The following is a 16,321-nucleotide window of genomic DNA, read 5'->3' as shown; positions in this document are numbered from 1 at the left end:
GTACGATCCTTTGTCTCAAAAATGTATCTGGGGGGCTTCCCTGGTGGCGCAGTGGTTGAGAATCCGCCTGCCAATGCAGGGGACACGGGTTCGAGCCCTGGTCTGGGAAGGTCCCACATGCCGCGGCGCAACTGGGCCCGTGAGCCACAGCTACTGAGCCTGCGTGTCTGGAGCCTGTGCTCCGCAACAAAAGAGGCCGCGATAGTGAGAGGCCCGCGCACCACGATGAAGAGTGGCCCCCGCTTGCCGCAACTAGAGAAAGCCCTCGCACAGAAAGGAAGACCCAACACAGCCAAAAATAAATAAATAAATAAACTAAAAAAAAAAAAAAAAACACTGGAAAAAAAAAAAATGTATCTGACTGTGCCTTCAACTTCTAACAGGTGGAACAGTCCTCAGAGATTTCTGAAAGACTGTCTCCCGGATTATAATCCTCAGGTTGGCTCGATTAGAATTCTCTATTTCCTCTTTAAATTGGCTATTGATTAATTTTTTTGTTGACAAACCAAAAAGAGCTTTTAGAAATTAAAAATATAATATTTAAAATTTTAAAGCCTAGGGACTTCCCTGGTGGTCCAGTGGCTAAGACTCCACGCTCCCAATGCAGGGGGCCCGGGTTTGATCCCTGGTCGAGGAGCTAGAACCTGCATGCTGCAACTAAGAGTTCACATGCTGCAACTAAAGACCCTGAATGCCACAACTGAAGATCCCACATGCAGCAACAAAGCTCCCTCATGCAGCAGCTAAGATGCGGTGCAGCCAAATAAATAAATAAATATTTTAAAAATAATAAAATAAAATTTTAAAGCCTAATGAACAGGTTCAACAGATTAGACACAGGAAAGAATTAGTTAACTGGAGGATGTCAGAGAATTGATGCAAAATGTGGTACAAACAGACTAAAGGGAAATTACAGGTGAGACTAAGAAACATGGAAAATAGTAGTTCTAGTAGACATTTCACTGGAGTTCCCGAAAAGGGGAAGGGCAGAGGCCACAATTAAAGAGAAAATGACTGAGAATTTTCTAGCACTGATGAAATACACCAACCCTCAGATCCAAGGTCCCCCCAGCATCCCAAGCTGGATAAATTAAAAGAAGTTCACATCTGGACTAATAACAATGAAATTGCAGAATACCAAAGAAACAGGAAATTTCTTAAAAAGTCAGATTACTTTGAAAAGATTGATATCTGGGGGCTTCCCTGATGGTGCAGTGGTTAAGAATCCGCCTGCCAATGCAGGGGACACGAGTTCGAGCCCTGGTCCAGGAAGATCCCACATGCTGTAGAGCAACTAAGCCCGTGCGCCACAACTACTGAGCCTGCACTCTGGAGCCCTCGAGCCACAACTACTGAGCCCACGTGCTACAACTACTGAAGCCCGCACGCCTAGAGCCTGTGCTCCGCAACAAAGACAAGCCACTGCAATGAGAAGCCCGCGCACCGCAACAAAGAGTATCCCCTGCTCGCCGCAACTAGAGAAAGCCCATGCACAGCAATGAAGACCCAATGCAGCCAAAAATAAATAAATAAATTTAAAAAAAAATAAAAATAATGGGAGCTATATTCAATATCTTATAATAACCTATAATGGAAAATAATCTGAAAAAGAATATATATATATATATCACTGAATAACTTTGCTGTACACCAGAAACTAACACAACATTGTAAATCAACTATACTTCAAAAAAAATTATCTTTGTACTTTAAAGGGGTAAATTGTTCTAATGTCTTTTTGTTGCTCCAGAGAAGGGTAAAAGTAATGATTATTTTCAGTCTTTGATAAATTGAACATGCATATTGTAATTTCTAGGGTATTCACTAAAAAAAGAGAGTTCTTAACTTTCCTATTAGTAGAAGAAAAAAATCAACTAATTCCATAGAGCGCTGGTGTCTCTTCTCCTTTGTATAAGGACTCCAGTCCTATTGGATCAGGGCCCCATCCTATGACCTCATTTAACCTTAACTGACTAGCTAAAGGCCCTATCTCCAAATACAGTCACATTTTTGATTAGGGCTTCAACATATAGATGGGGGAGTAGTGGAGGGCACACAATTCAATCCATACCACCAAGGTCTTTCACAAAAGTCAGGATGATGGTTGGAACAGATGTTGTTGGTACCCCACCCATGTGCCTTCAGCATTCACTGATCCCCAGCCGGCCAGCCCAGGGATTCCAGAGTCCCAGCTCTCTGGACTCTGGGAGAGTTTCCTCTGCCCCTGATGCTGGCCCAGTGCAGGAACCCCAGGAGCAGCTATCTCTGAGGCTGCCCAGCTGCTGGAGTTCCCCAGAGGGATGCACTCCAGTCACCCAAACACCCTTTTCTGACCTCCTGCCTCATTTCCCCACCCCCACAAAAGCTTCCCGGTGTCACCCTCATGTAAGCTGCTTGCGCTTGTACCTTGTCTGCTTCTGAGGGAGCCCAGCCCCGAGACAGCGGTTGCTGTCACACAGGAGGGAGGGTGTTGTATCAGGAAGGAAAGTGCACGGTTTCTGGCGCACCGGCCATGCTGTATTTCTTGACCTGGGGGGTGATTTACAACAAAAGTGTTCACTTTATAATTATTTATTAAGTGGTACACATGTGTGTGTTTTCTTGCAATTTTCCATATGTATATTGTATTTCACAATTTTAAAAAGCAAAAATGAGCAGATGAAAATCTACAAATGGTAGCAGATGAACTAATTAACACTTCAGAGGACAGTGAGGAGGATTTTTTAATTTTCTAAAGGTCATGGGACACCTGAATCACAACATCTGTCTAAGCTGGCATGGTAACATGCAGGGTGAAGGCCTGTTATACCCTATCTTTATCTGTGGTCTCAGCCACTTTAACTTCATGCCATGAACAGGAAAGTTTTCATCAAAACTATGCCACCAGGCTTCCCTGGTGGCGCAGTGGCTGAGAATCTGCCTGCCAATGCAGGGGACACGGGTTCGAGCCCTGGTCTGGGAAGATCCCATGTGCCGCGGAGCAACTAGGCCCGTGAGCCACAACTACTGAGTCTGCGCGTCTGGAGCCTGTGCTCCGCAACAAGAGAGGCCACGACAGTGAGAGGCCCGCACACCGCGATGAAGAGTGGCCCCTGCTCACCACAACGAGAAAGCCCTCGTGCAGAAATGAAGACCCAACACAGCCAAAAATAAATAAATAATTAATTTAAAAAAAAAAAAACTATGCCACCACTAGTTAAGGTTTTACTGAGAAATTACTTTCAAGAGTGAATTTTATCAAGCCAATTTAATTTCTGACCTCACTGAGATGGTGTATAGATTATTTTTTCAATTTTCATTTGAATGAAATTATTTTCATCACATCAATTTAACTCTGCAGTCCATTTTTTTTGTCCACATAAGATTTTGCTGACTATGCACCTACTGTTATGAATGCTGTCCTGGAGCCATTATTTCTACCAAGTCTAATTATCCTGAATCAAATATAAAGATCTAACTTTCATCATGTACTTTTTAAGCCAATGTTATTTTAAAAATCTGTGTTGATATTTGAAACAGAAATATTACTTATTAGATAAAAGGCTAATCATTTGTATGTGTTTGTTCATCCATGAGAAAATGTCCCACATTGCTCTGTGGTGGAAGATGGGATCATGGCCTTGCTAACTCAACCCTTCCATACATTTCCAGATACTCTCACCTTTGAGTCAAACATCCTGCCCTTGCAATCTCTTGCTGTTCGTTTCCTCCGGCTTCTTCCTCTTCTGCAAATGGCTTTCTCCTCCCTGTGTCCTGAGGTCATCCTCCTGAGGAGGGCTCCAACCCCCCTCTCTCAGACCCTGTCTGCTCCTCTGTCTGTGGCCCGCCTTGTGCTTGTGTACATGGGCACATGTGTACCCCAACTCAATTGTCGTCTCTCTATGGCAAGCCCCAGGCTCACTCCTCACAGCGCAGGCCACTGCCGTGGAGCCTGGGGCACCGGGTTTGGGGTGGCAGAAGTAGCTGGCGTGGCAGGGGTGACTACTGACAGCATATTTCCACCTCACCTCTCCCTGCGATGCACGTGATGCACTACTGACACAGAATGAGTTCGGTGAGCTGCTGCAACATCAAAAGTTAAAACCGTGTTGGACCATAGTGTGTGGGAGCGTGAAGGGTGCCCAGTGGAGGCTCCATCAGCACTCCACAGGGACTCAGCCGATGACATAACTGGGCGTTTGCTGTGTACCAGCCACCTCCCCAAACACTTGTGAAGTGCGAGGCTCGAGGAAGTCTCACAAGCAGGGAATGGGGCTTCCCTGGTGGTCCAGTGGTTAGGACTAAGCGCTTTCACTGCCAACGGCCTGGGTTCAATCCCTGGTGGGGGAACTAAGATCCTGCAAGCCATGGGCCACGGCCAAAAAAAAAGGAAGAAGAAGAAGAAGCAGGGAAACTAAAGCCCAGGAGGGTGATTGCTGGCCCAAGGTCACACAGCTGGGAAATGAGTCAGGATTCTACCTCAGGAGTCTTCAACACCCTCCCACCTCAAAGTCTGCAAAACCACTCCCCAGGTGGGTCTCCGAATCAGAGACACTACTGGGGGCCAGACACCAGTAACCCTTCTGCCCCACCCACTTCCCAAGAGGGTGGTCAGTTTTCAGGGGGGCCTCAGGGGTCTGCATTAGCAGGAGCCCTCCCTGTCCTCCAGGTTGTACCTGTCCTGAGGGGTCCTGCCACCCACCTCAAGGCCCTTGAGGCCTCTGCCCACGGCGGGGCCCTCTCCTCCGAGGGCCTCCTGCTTTGCCGCTCTCAGCGCAGTCCTAACTGCAAGAGCAGAGTGGGTGAGAGCGCCCACGACTGACTCCTTCCCAGCCGGGGAATGAGCGTCCCTGCTCTCCCACCCACGCAGCCCCTCCTTCACTCCCCCACTCTGGTGTCCAGCTCCCTTCCTTCAGCCCCCGGGTTCCCTTGTCTGTCTCCAGACAGAGGCCTCCATCAGGTATCCGCAGAGACCCTTACTCTGGGGCTCAGCTGCGGACCTCCCCGGGTAAGGGTGGAGGCTCTTTTCCAGGGAGTGCGGACAGATGGGAGCGTCCCCTCCTCCCAAGGCCGGGCTTACTTGCCATGGGAGAACCAGCATTGCTCCGGTTGGTGTAACTCCGTAATTATTGTAAAGGAGAACCTGGCTTACATTTCAAGAGCTTCCACCTTGGCCCCCAATATATTTCTTATCCGAAGCCTCTCTCCTTGACAACAGAGGAGGGTTCCAGGTCCTCCAAACACCAAGTTTGAGTGTAGGAGCTTGGGGCAGCTCTGGGCCAGAGAGCCAGGACTGGGAGGGGGCAGAGGGGAGCCCCAAGTGTCCCCTCCATGCCTCCACCGGGTGGGCCTGATGTGAACAGTCCTGAGAACGATGACGACGGGCTATTGTCTTGTAGGAGCCGAGAGGGGCAGTGCAGAAGCAGGAGCCTGGCCCGGAGGCGGCCGGAGAGGGACGCAAGCCTCTGGAGGCCCAAGCACACCTGGGCCTGGAGGTATGGCAACGGGCGGAGGGGCGGGTCCGCTCTGGGACAGGGTGGGGCGGAAGCCTGGGCAAAACAGTGGGTGCACGGGGTATGATCAGGGAGTGGGCGGGGCAGGTCAGTGGGTGGGGCTTCGAACATGTGCGTGGGCGGAGCGAAGCTCTGACTCAAAACCTACATTAAATGGATTTTGTCTCTGTGGCTCTGGAACTTTCTGGGGGCATCCGTGAGGTTACAGTTTTACCTAAAATAGGGTTTCTTTCTACGGCGTAAGAACAACTGGCACCTTGGCTGTGAATTCTTGGTGAGTCATCATCAAATATATACCCAGTGTGAATTTGTGCTCAGCTGTTAGTTTCTATTTACTTCCTGACAGCAGGGGAGAGAAGTAAGAGTTAACTGGTGTGTGCAAATGCCTGGCTTTGGGGGAAATATGGTCAGTCCCTTTTTAGTTCCTCAGTCTATTTTTATTTCAGCATCAGAGAAAGAAACTTGAGATATGCTTTTCCATAGTCAATGGCATAAAATGGCTTAAAAAGATTCCTTGCATATCACCCGGCGACAGCATACATTCCTTCTCTCCTCCATCTTCCATAGTAGGGGACACCCCACAATGGTCTTCTGGGCCAGAGGCCACTGCACAATGCCACACGGATGCAGCACAAACTTCATAATGAGCTCTGTGCTTCAGAAATGATACCAGTGTCTGGCAGTTCCTCAAGCACTCACGATAGTTACTATATGACCCAGCAATTCCACTACTACCTGTGTACCCAAAAGAAATGAAAACACACGTCCACACAGAAACTTGTACAGAAATGTTCACAGCAGCATTATTTACAACAGCCAGAAGGTGGAAAAACCCAAATGTCCATCAGCTGAGGAATGGATGAACAATATGTGGTCCGTCGGTACAATGGAATACTATCCAGTTTTAAAGAGGCAGGAAATTCTGACACATGCTACAACATGGATGAACATTGAAGACGCCCTAGGTGAAATAATTTAGTCACAAAAGGACAAATACTGTATGATTCCATATGCGATCCCTACAGTAGTCAAATTCATAGAGGCAGAAAGTAGATTGGTGGGTGCCAGGGGCTGGGGGGAGCAGAATGGGAAGATGTTGCTTAATGAGGACAGAGTTTCTGTTTTGTTTTGTTTTTTTAATATTTTATATCTTACAAGTATGTGTTGTATTTCTTTTTTTAATTAATTAATTTACATATTTACTTTTTGGCCGCGTTGGGTCTTCGTTGCTGCGTGCGGGCTTTCTCTAGTTGTGGCGAGCGGGGGCTACTTTTCGTTGTGGTGCACGGGCTTCTCTGTGGTGGCTTCTCTTGTTGCGGAGCATGGGCTCCTAGGCCCACGGGCTTCAGTAGTTGTGGCTCGTGGGCTCTAGAGCGCAAGCTCAGTAGTTGTGGCGCATGGGCTTAGTTGCTCCACGGCATGTGGGATCTTCCCGGACCAGGGCTCGAACCTGTGTCCCCTGCATTGGCAGGCAGATTCTTAACCACTGTGCCACCAGGGAAGTCCGAGAGTTTCTGTTTTACAAGATGACAAAATTCTGGAGATGGATGGTGATGATGGCTGCATAACAATGTGAATGTGCTTAATGCCACTGAACTGTACACTTAAAAATGGATAAAATGGTAAATTGCATGTTTTGTATATTTTAGCACACTTTAAAAAGGAAAACAAAACAAAACCAGGTCTATGCTGCCACACTGACCAGCTCCAGCAATGGAAACCACAGGCAGGACCTCTGGCCATGGAGGTCTCTCTGAGCCCTTGTTTCCTTGGTGTCAGCAGGAATGACACCCCCACTTCTCAGGGTTGCTGTGAGGTTAAAGTGGGCCAATCACAGACACCCTGAGACTCCCTCACTGTCCACCGGCCACAGGCCTGGACACTCTGGATCCTCGCTCCCAAGTCCTGATGACCTCCCAACCTGTGGCGCCTCCTCTCTGCCCCATGCAGAGCCATGGGCAGACCTTCCTCCTCTCCCTCCCGGAGTCACTGCTCAGCATCAGGGAATGCACAGCACAGTCCCACCACAAAGACAATCCGAACCCAAGGGTCAAGAGTGCCTAGGTTCAGACACCCTGCTCTAGACCCCAAGACCATTTGAGGGCCCTGGGAAAGGCCAGCTGAGGGACGGCAGGCACACACCTCCCAGTCCAGGCTGTCTGGTAGGCAGAGCTCCCCACTCTGAAACTCGTTCCTGCTCTGGGTGGGCCCAGGGACCCTCACCACCATGGGCCCTGTTGTGGACGGAATGTTTGTGTTCCCCCAAATCCATATGTTGAAGCCCTAACCCCCCAGTGTGAAGGTATTTGGAGGTTAGATAAGGTATTTGGAGGTATTTGGGGTCTTTGGGAGGTAATTAGGGTTAGATAAGGTCATGAGTTTGGGGCCTCTTGATGGGATTAGTGCCCTTCCAAGACAGACACCTGAGAGTTTGCTACTCTCTCCATTGTATGAGGACACAGCCAGAAGGCAGCTGTCTACAAGCCAGGAAGAGGATTCTCACCAGGAACCAAATCAGCCGGCACCTTTATTATGGACTTCTAGTTCCTTAATGGCAAGAAATAAATTTCTGTCGTTTAAGCCCCCCAGCCTGTGGTGTTTTGTCATGGCAGCTCCGGCTGGTGAATACATACCCTTCTGCACACAAGTGGTCCTGTTGGGGGTCTCGTAGTCCTATGGGTTTGTGCACTTGCAAAAGTCATATACGTTTACCCACAACTGGCTGAGAGCACCACGGCTTTCTACTCTAATAACTGTCTTGTCACCTGCTCCTTGTGCCGGGGAAGTGTCCATGGGGTGTTTGGGGGATCTGCCCTTGGGCGGGAGTTGGGTTTCCTGGAAGATGTTTATGCGGATCTCAGTCACTTCTGGGTTGAGGGAGTCACCACCAGCCCTGGACTGGCTTGGAAACATGCCCACCCCATGTTAAACCTGCCAGGGTAAAGTGAGGATGCAGGGCCAGGCTGGCCCCTGATAGGACATGCTGGGGGCTTGACTCTGGAAGTGTGAAGGGGAAACAGGTCTGTGAGGGCTGTCACTGAGGGGGTGCAGCTTGGGATAACTTGGCTTTCTTAGACTCCTGGAGAATGGGAAGCCCTCTTCAGTAAGGAACACTTGCTGACCAGCATCTGGTTACCAACACCGCGTGTCTCTCATGGGAACCATGTACCTCTTGGACCTCATCAGAATGCCTGGGTGTATGGGGCGCATCTGTAGCAGTCCTACAGACAAGTGTTCACACATCCCAACCCATTGGGTCTCCTCTGGGGACCTGACAGCCTATGTTTGGACAGAGTCTGGTGGTTTCAGAAAAAAAATGGCATGACAAAAATCTTTCTTCTTCCTGGAGAAAACATCATGAGACCCTCACACAAAGAGACAATTGCAGGTTATGCAGACAAAAAGTTAAAATAAACTAGGCAGACACAGTTGTTGCCCTGTGCATGTGGGTGGCAGCATCCAGGACCCTCTGCCTGGGGACGGCAGTGGGGAGTACTGGGGTGGGCAAACCCAATGTCCTCCATACCCCCCCAGGTCCCCAGTGGAACTGAGCCCAAGTGTCTCAATAGTCATGAAATGCAAGTAGCTGCAGATGTCGCCAATGTACAGCACAGAGGTGGGTGTGAACCCCAAAGGACATGGCTGCTGTCAGTGTTCTGACCTCACCCAAGTCCCCTGTCCCTGTAGGCTTGAACTCTGCCCCACCCCATCATCCTCTAATGGGGGCTGATCACAGAGTGGCTGATAAAATAAAAACAGCCCATATACATCACAGTTCTCCTCAAACCAAATGAATACTGCTGTATGTTGGTACTTTTTTAAAAAAATTAATTTATTTATTTATTTTATTTTTGCCTGCATTAGGTCTTCATTTCTGCGCACGGGCTTTCTCTAGTTGCGGCAAGCAGGGGCTACTCTTCCTTGCAGTGTGCGGGCTCCTCATTGCGGTGGCTTCTCTTGTTGCGGAGCACGAGTTCTAGGGGCTCAGGCTTCAGTAGTTGTGCCACGTGGGCTCAGTAGTTGTGGCTCACGGGCTCTAGAGCACAGGCTCAGTAGTTGTGGTGCACGGGCTTAGTTGCTCTGCGGCATGTGGGATCTTCCCAGACCAGGGCTCGAACCAGTGTCCCCTGCATTGGCAGGCAGATTCTTAACCACTGTGCCACCAGGGAAGTCCCTATATTGGTACTTTTTATCCAGTTGGGAAGGAAAATGGGATGATATGGAAGAGAAAGCAGGCATTTGCACAAAGGAGTTTATAGAGAGGGAAGATTTTTTCTTTTTTTTTTTGGCCACGCCATTCGGCTTGCGGGATCTTAGTTCCCGGACCAGGGATGGATCCCGCGCCGTCTGCAGTGATTGCGGGGAGTCCTAACCACTGGACTGCCAGGGAATTCCCAAGATCTTTAAAAATGTTTAACTTTTCTTGCAAATATTTCAGTCTTGAGTACCGTAAAAAGGCAAGTTTACTTGTAAAACTAGATGTATCCTATCAAATACTTCTTTTTGTTTTGTTTTGCTTAAATTTTTTGATAATTTGTTTTGGGGTTTTTTTTTACTATTTATTTTTATTTATTTGGCTGTGCCAGTCTTAGTTGCGGCACGCAGGATGTTTGTTGCTGTGTGTGGGATCTTTGTTGCGGCATGCGGGATCTAGTTCCCTGACCAGGGATTGAACCCTGGCCCCCTGCATTGAGAGTGCGGAGTCTTAACCACTGCACCACCAGGGAAGTCCCCTATTGAATACTCCTAAAGTTTAGGGTCTGCTGAGTTTTTGAAACAATCTCTCTGGCTCTGATACCTCTAAATATATTTTCCTAAATCCCTTTGTGTGTCATGTGGAGATTTTAACGCAAAAATTGGAGATGACTCGTTGAAACGTCAGGAAGCACAAATGTGTGTGAGCATTCACTTAAAAGCCCAAGGTTGAGGGTGAAGTTTCACACAAAAGAAGCTGTTTGTTTTCTTCCTCTGGCATTCTGGACAAATAGATTTTCTCTGAAAAGAAATGTTTTTCAGGCTTTTGGGTTGAGTAGGGTTATTTTCTGTAACTCAAGAGGGGAAGAAGTGGTGGGTTTGGCACAGGATGAGAATGCTCTTTTTCAATAAACAGCATACTTTTCTTTCCTTCTGCAGAGCACCTGGCTGGCCCGCCTCTTGCAGGAGCTGGGCTACAGCGCGTCCCAGGTTGCTCCCCGGTGCTCCCTGGTGCCCAGTGGGAGGCTGGGCCTTCTCACCGCAGCCAAGGGTGCATGGTAATCCCCAGCTCCTGTTCATTTGGACTCTGTGCTCAGAGTAAAACAGGGGAGATGGGTGGGGGGCGGGGGGCCGGCTGCAGGTCCCTCCTGCATTCACTGCCTCGGATCCCAGGTCGGCCTCTCCGGCCTCTGCTCTGGATCTCAGGATTCTGATGACCCAGGGCGGTCAGGATGAAGGGACCACTTCTTTCAGGTGTCTAACGGACATGAGACCAACTACACCCTTTCTGCAGCCAACGCACATACTCCCGTCCTCACCAGCCCGGCCTGGCTGGGGAGGCTTCTCACTGAGAGACTGCGTGCAACCAAGAGCTGGGCAAAGGGGTGTGGGTCCTCTTCTGAGAGAGCCCACCACCTGCCTTACGTCCAAGTCCTCATGCAGCCCCAGTGTTTGTGAGATGCAGAGCAGCCCCCTCTGCATGGAGGGGGACACAAGGCTCTGCCCCGACATGCAGTCCAGGACAGGGTGACAAGCACCACGGGTGGGACTCTGGGACAGGGTGAGAGCAGCCAAGGACCCAGGCTTGGGGCAACTGGCTTCCAGAAGGTCCCACTGTCACGCTCCCAACGGCTGGGGAGACATGGAAGATGCTGTTTCCAACTCATTTACTGAGCACTTTGGGCCTCACTCTGTGTCAGGAACCTGCCTTCTCCCCTAGGTATAATCACATTTTCAAATCCTTAGAAACATTATTCTCACATAAATGGGAGGTGAACACGCGTCAAGGTTTCATTTAGCTCATTAACGAGGGACCTGGAAAGACAAAAGCTGGCTTGAAAAGTGTCAACTTTAATAATAGTCAGTTATTTTACCAGCAAAAGCCAGTTTATTTGGGAATAGGCAGAGGAATTCCGAGTCAGATATGGGATGCTACCGTGGACCAGAGGCAAATGCAGACCACAACGAAGGGAACTCGCTTTTATAGGGGAAGGGGAGTGGAGAGGGGAGGAGGCTGTGATAACCAGAGTCCATTGGAGGAGCTGGGAGTCCAAAGTATGAAGGCTTCCCATTGGTTGGGGTGCAAAGGCCTCTGATTGGCTGGACTGTCTGGGCGGAGAGATTTCTTCCTCCTGCTGGACAGTAAGTAGAAGCAGCTGTGCTTCCTGTTTGGAGTCCTGGGCACGCATGGCAGGCGTGAGAGGTCCCCGGCAGGCCTGCCCAGACTCCAGCTGTGGCTGAGGTTTCCACAGTTAATTCCACAAAAGCATTTAAAACCCCGCCTTATGCAGTCAGTGGGAGAAGGAATGCCAAAACAGGACCGCTCAGATACCAAGCTGGTTAATGCCCTATAAGACGGTGAAAACTTAGCTGCCAGGCAGGAAAACAAGACTGCAAGTTAACCTCTCACCTTTCTGTGTTGTGCCAAGGCAATGTGGATAGGGAGTCAAAGTTCATTTCCAGGAGAACCGGTGACTCTCGAGTAGTTCTCTGGAAAAAGCTTGGCCTTTTCCCCGTCCTGTGGATAGTTGGCGCTGCTTGAGGAGATGACGGGTGTGCAAATGGATCGTTTTAGTTAAACAGGATGTGCAGGAGCAGCCCCAGTGCAGGTCAGGAGGGCTTCCTGGGGGGCGGTGTCACCGTGGGCGCTGAGCTAGTGGGAAGGCACAAGTACGCGTGAAGCAGAGGGTTGAAGTGGCATCACGTATTCCGGAAATGCTTTATTTGGTGCCCCCAGCAAAGCGTCAGAGATGAGCAGAACACGGAGCTGAGCCTGCAGGCAGCCACCTGAGCACGGTGGCGGGGCAGGCCAGGGAGCGCAGCTCTTCAAGGAGGGACGAGGTCAGGTGTGTGGGTGGTACCGCACCCGCTCAGTGGAACTGCAGTGGGGGTGGAGGTGTGAGGGGGTCAGGTGAGGGCCAGGTCAAGGTCAGGTCAGGGTTGGGTGAAGTTCAGGGGAGGATTAGATGAGGGTCAGGGGCAGATAATGGTCGGGTGAGGGTGAGGTGATGCAAGGAGTCAGAGTGTGAGGGGGTCGCATGGATGGGCGGGGAGGACACCCACTCACCCCGGAAGAAGAAAAAGAAAAATGATGCCCTGCCCCAAAGGAAAACGCTACAACTAGATACTGCGCGTATTACTGAGGCTTATTTTAACTTCCAGCAACAGAGCATCCATCTGGAGGTGGCTACGGCCATGAAACTGCTCCAGTCACATGACAAGAGGTCCATAGCAGGTGGGCCACAGGTGAGACTTCACGATGCCCTCGTGGTCACAAGCTGCGGCTGTCACACCCCTGACAAAAACATCCAGAAGTTGAGAAGGGACTTGCTCCCTGGTGCCCCTGTTTTTTTTTTTTTTTTTAAAGAGGAAGCCGACGTGGGTTTTTTTGTTTTGTTTTAACATTTATTTATTTATTTATTTATTTATTTATTTATTTTTGGCTGTGTTGGGTCTTCGTTTTCTGTGCCAGGGCTTTCTCTAGTTGCGGCAAGCGGGGGCCATTCTTCATCGCAGTGCATGGGCCTCTCACTATTGTGGCCTCTCTTGTTGCGGAGCACAGGCTCCAGACGCACAGGCTCAGTAGTTGTGGCTCACGGGCCTAGTTGCTCCGCGGCATGTGGGATCCTCCCAGCCCAGGGCTCAAACCCGTGTCCCCTGCCAGGCAGATTCTCAACCACTGTGCCACCAGGGAAGCCCGGTGCCCCTTTTTTGAAGGCCCCAGCAGACACCCCTCATGTCCCTTTGCTAAAGTCACATGATAGGCCACACCTACACTGGTTAGAGCCAGGAGACAGGCAGGCTCAGATCAGCGATGTTCAAGTGTGGTCCATGGACTCCCTCATGGTCATATGGGGTTAGGGCCCACCTTAACGACGTCATCTTAACTTGATTATATCTGCAAAGACCCTATTTCCAAATAAGGTCAAATTCACAGGTACCAGGGACAGGACTTCAATACATCTTTTTGGGATAACCCCCATCATGTAGTATGTGGTGAACATATGTCTCCAGTTTTCCACTACAGTATTACATTCAAGGCTGAGCAGGATAGCTTTTAGCATCAGGATAAATAATGCATGTTATTTAGAAATACAGAAAGAAGCTTGAAGCAGTTAATGAAATTGGGATGGCATGGCTTGATGCCATTCTGGCCACTCTATGCCACCGGTGGATCTTTGACATCTTGTGGTTACAGGGTTCATTCTGTCTCCACTTGAAAGAGATCAAGTGTTTGATGAAGGGGGCTTTTCCTGATTTTTGAAGAAGGAAGACTATGGCCTCAAAAAACTGTTTTTCTTAAGAGCCGCTGGAGGCCTGGTGCTATCTTAACAAAAACCAACTGTAGGAGTTTTGTGGGGATTTTTTAATTTAGTTTTATTTTTTATTGAAGTATGGTTGATTTACAATGTTGTGCCAATATCCAACTGTAAGGAGTTTGATTTCAATGAATTCTTTAGGATTTCCGGAGCCTTGACCAGGGTGGTGTGTTGTAGAAAAGCACAAACGACAGTCAAGGATCCAGTAAAGGGCCAGCTGCCCCTCCAGCCTCCTTGAACAACAGCACAATGGCCTCTCCCCTGTCCTCCAAAGTGTGTCTATACTTCTTCACCTTCTGATTACATCTTATCCATGGAGAAGCATCTCTCTTTTTTTTTTTGGCTGCATTGCATCTTTGTTGCTGCACACGGGCTTTAGTTGCAGCGAGTGGGGGCTACTCTTCTTTGCGGTGCGCGGGCTTCTCGTTGCAGCAGCTTCTCTTGTTGTGGAGCATGGGCTCTAGAGCGCAGGCTCAGTAGTTGTGGCTCACGGGCCTAGTTGCTCTGCGGCATGTGGGATCTTCCCAGACCAGAGCTCAAACCCATGTCCCTTTCATTAGCAGGCGGATTCTTAACCACTGCACCAAGAGGGAAGCCCATGGAGAAGCATCTTTAAATGATTCTGTCGGCTCTTCTGTTTTGCTTGAATTGTTCCCAGTCAGTGCCTGTGCTAGCAGGGTCTGGGGGCATTTACTTTGGCCTGACATCTGGAGCAGCCCCAGGACATGGGGAGATGTTCAGGGAGCAGATTTCAGCCTGGCCACAGGTAGGAATTTTCCAATGGTCAGAGGTAGATGGGACTGGAAGCCTGGCCTTGAATTGGCAGATGGGCAAGTGGCATCCAGATTCCTCCACTTTCTGCCTGAACTTTTATTGAAATTTTGGGGGCAGAGGTCAGTGTCCCACCATGGAACCATCCTCAGGAGGCTGGGAGCTCCAGTGGTGGGAACCCTTCTCCTTTTGGCTTGTGAAATAAACACCTCTGGTGGAGACACTCCAGGCACTGTTGGGTGGGCCTTATTTTATCCTAAGGCAGGAATATGGAAATCCATATGTGGATATAATCCTCTTCTTAGGTGGTTACTTTTATTTGGGAGGTGCAGCAGAAGGATGTATCCTGCTTAACTAGGTAATGGTCAAGTGGCTCGCAGCTGATTTGGACCATGGAGCCAAGAGTTGGAGATGGGAAGAAATTCCTCTGAGTTTTTTGGTTTCGTTTTTGCAAGGGTAGGATTGGGGACAAAATTCCACCTCCTGCATATTTTTCCAGTGTCCACTTTCCATCCTTTCATCTTACTCTTTTTTTTTTTTTAATAGTGGCTTCAGCAGTACATAAACCAACTAATCAATCAATAAGCAATAGGTGTTGTAAACTAAACTAGCATTCCAAAGTAAACCCGTTTTTAGGTCCAAAGAAGTGCAAATGACAACGATAAAAATCTTAAACAATTGCTTTTGTAATTCTTCTTCCTTTATCTCTCCTCTGCCCCCACTCCCCAAGTGGGGCCTAAAGCAGTTCCCTGCCCACGAGCAGAGCTTTGTCTCCACCGTTGGGTGGAGGGATGGCACGGGAGAGGCTAGGGCCGCGGGCCTCCCAGCCGCTGGACGCCAGTTCTTCAGCGAGCCTCACGATGAAGCCCCCAGGGTGGCGTCTCCGGAGAGTGAGCGCCACCACGCCGGCGCGCGCCGCGTGCCGCTGCCTGGATTCCGCGCGTAAACGAACGCGCACCTAGTCAGACACCCAGAGCAGAAGACAGGCCCCTGCCTGGCGCCCACTGCTCCCTAGACCCGGAGAGAAGCCTGGGAGCTGGAGGGTCCCCACCTGGTCCTCTCCCCCAGCACCTGCACAGACACTTGCACGGACGCACACACAAGCACCTGCAAACGTACACAGGCACAGGTGCGCAGACGCATGCACACACGCACACAGACACACGGATGCGCACATAGACACACACGAACACGTGCACGCGCGCACACAAGCACGCGCACCCAGCACTCTGCGTGGTGCCGTGGGAGTACCCGTGGGAGAGACCGTGAGCCCGGGCTCGCCTGGGACACGGGTCCTTGACACCAGGCGACCTGGCCCGGGTCTCCTGCCACGCGTCTGCGACCGGAACCGGCCCTTGCGACGCCCCCACCCGGACCAACGTAGTCTCCGGGTGGGTGGGCCTCGAGCCCCGGCACCCAGTCAGCCGACCCACGCGGGAGCGCAAACACCGGCCCCGCCCCTGATAGCCCCGCCCCACCCCGCCTCCGGACCTCCATTGGCTGTGGCAGTAGCATCACCGTCCTCTGCCCCGCCCCGGCCCCGCC

This window comes from Balaenoptera borealis (genome assembly GCF_965194805.1).
Source record: "Balaenoptera borealis genome assembly, chromosome: 20".
Lineage (NCBI taxonomy): Eukaryota > Metazoa > Chordata > Mammalia > Artiodactyla > Balaenopteridae > Balaenoptera > Balaenoptera borealis.
This window is presented reverse-complemented; position numbering follows the sequence as displayed.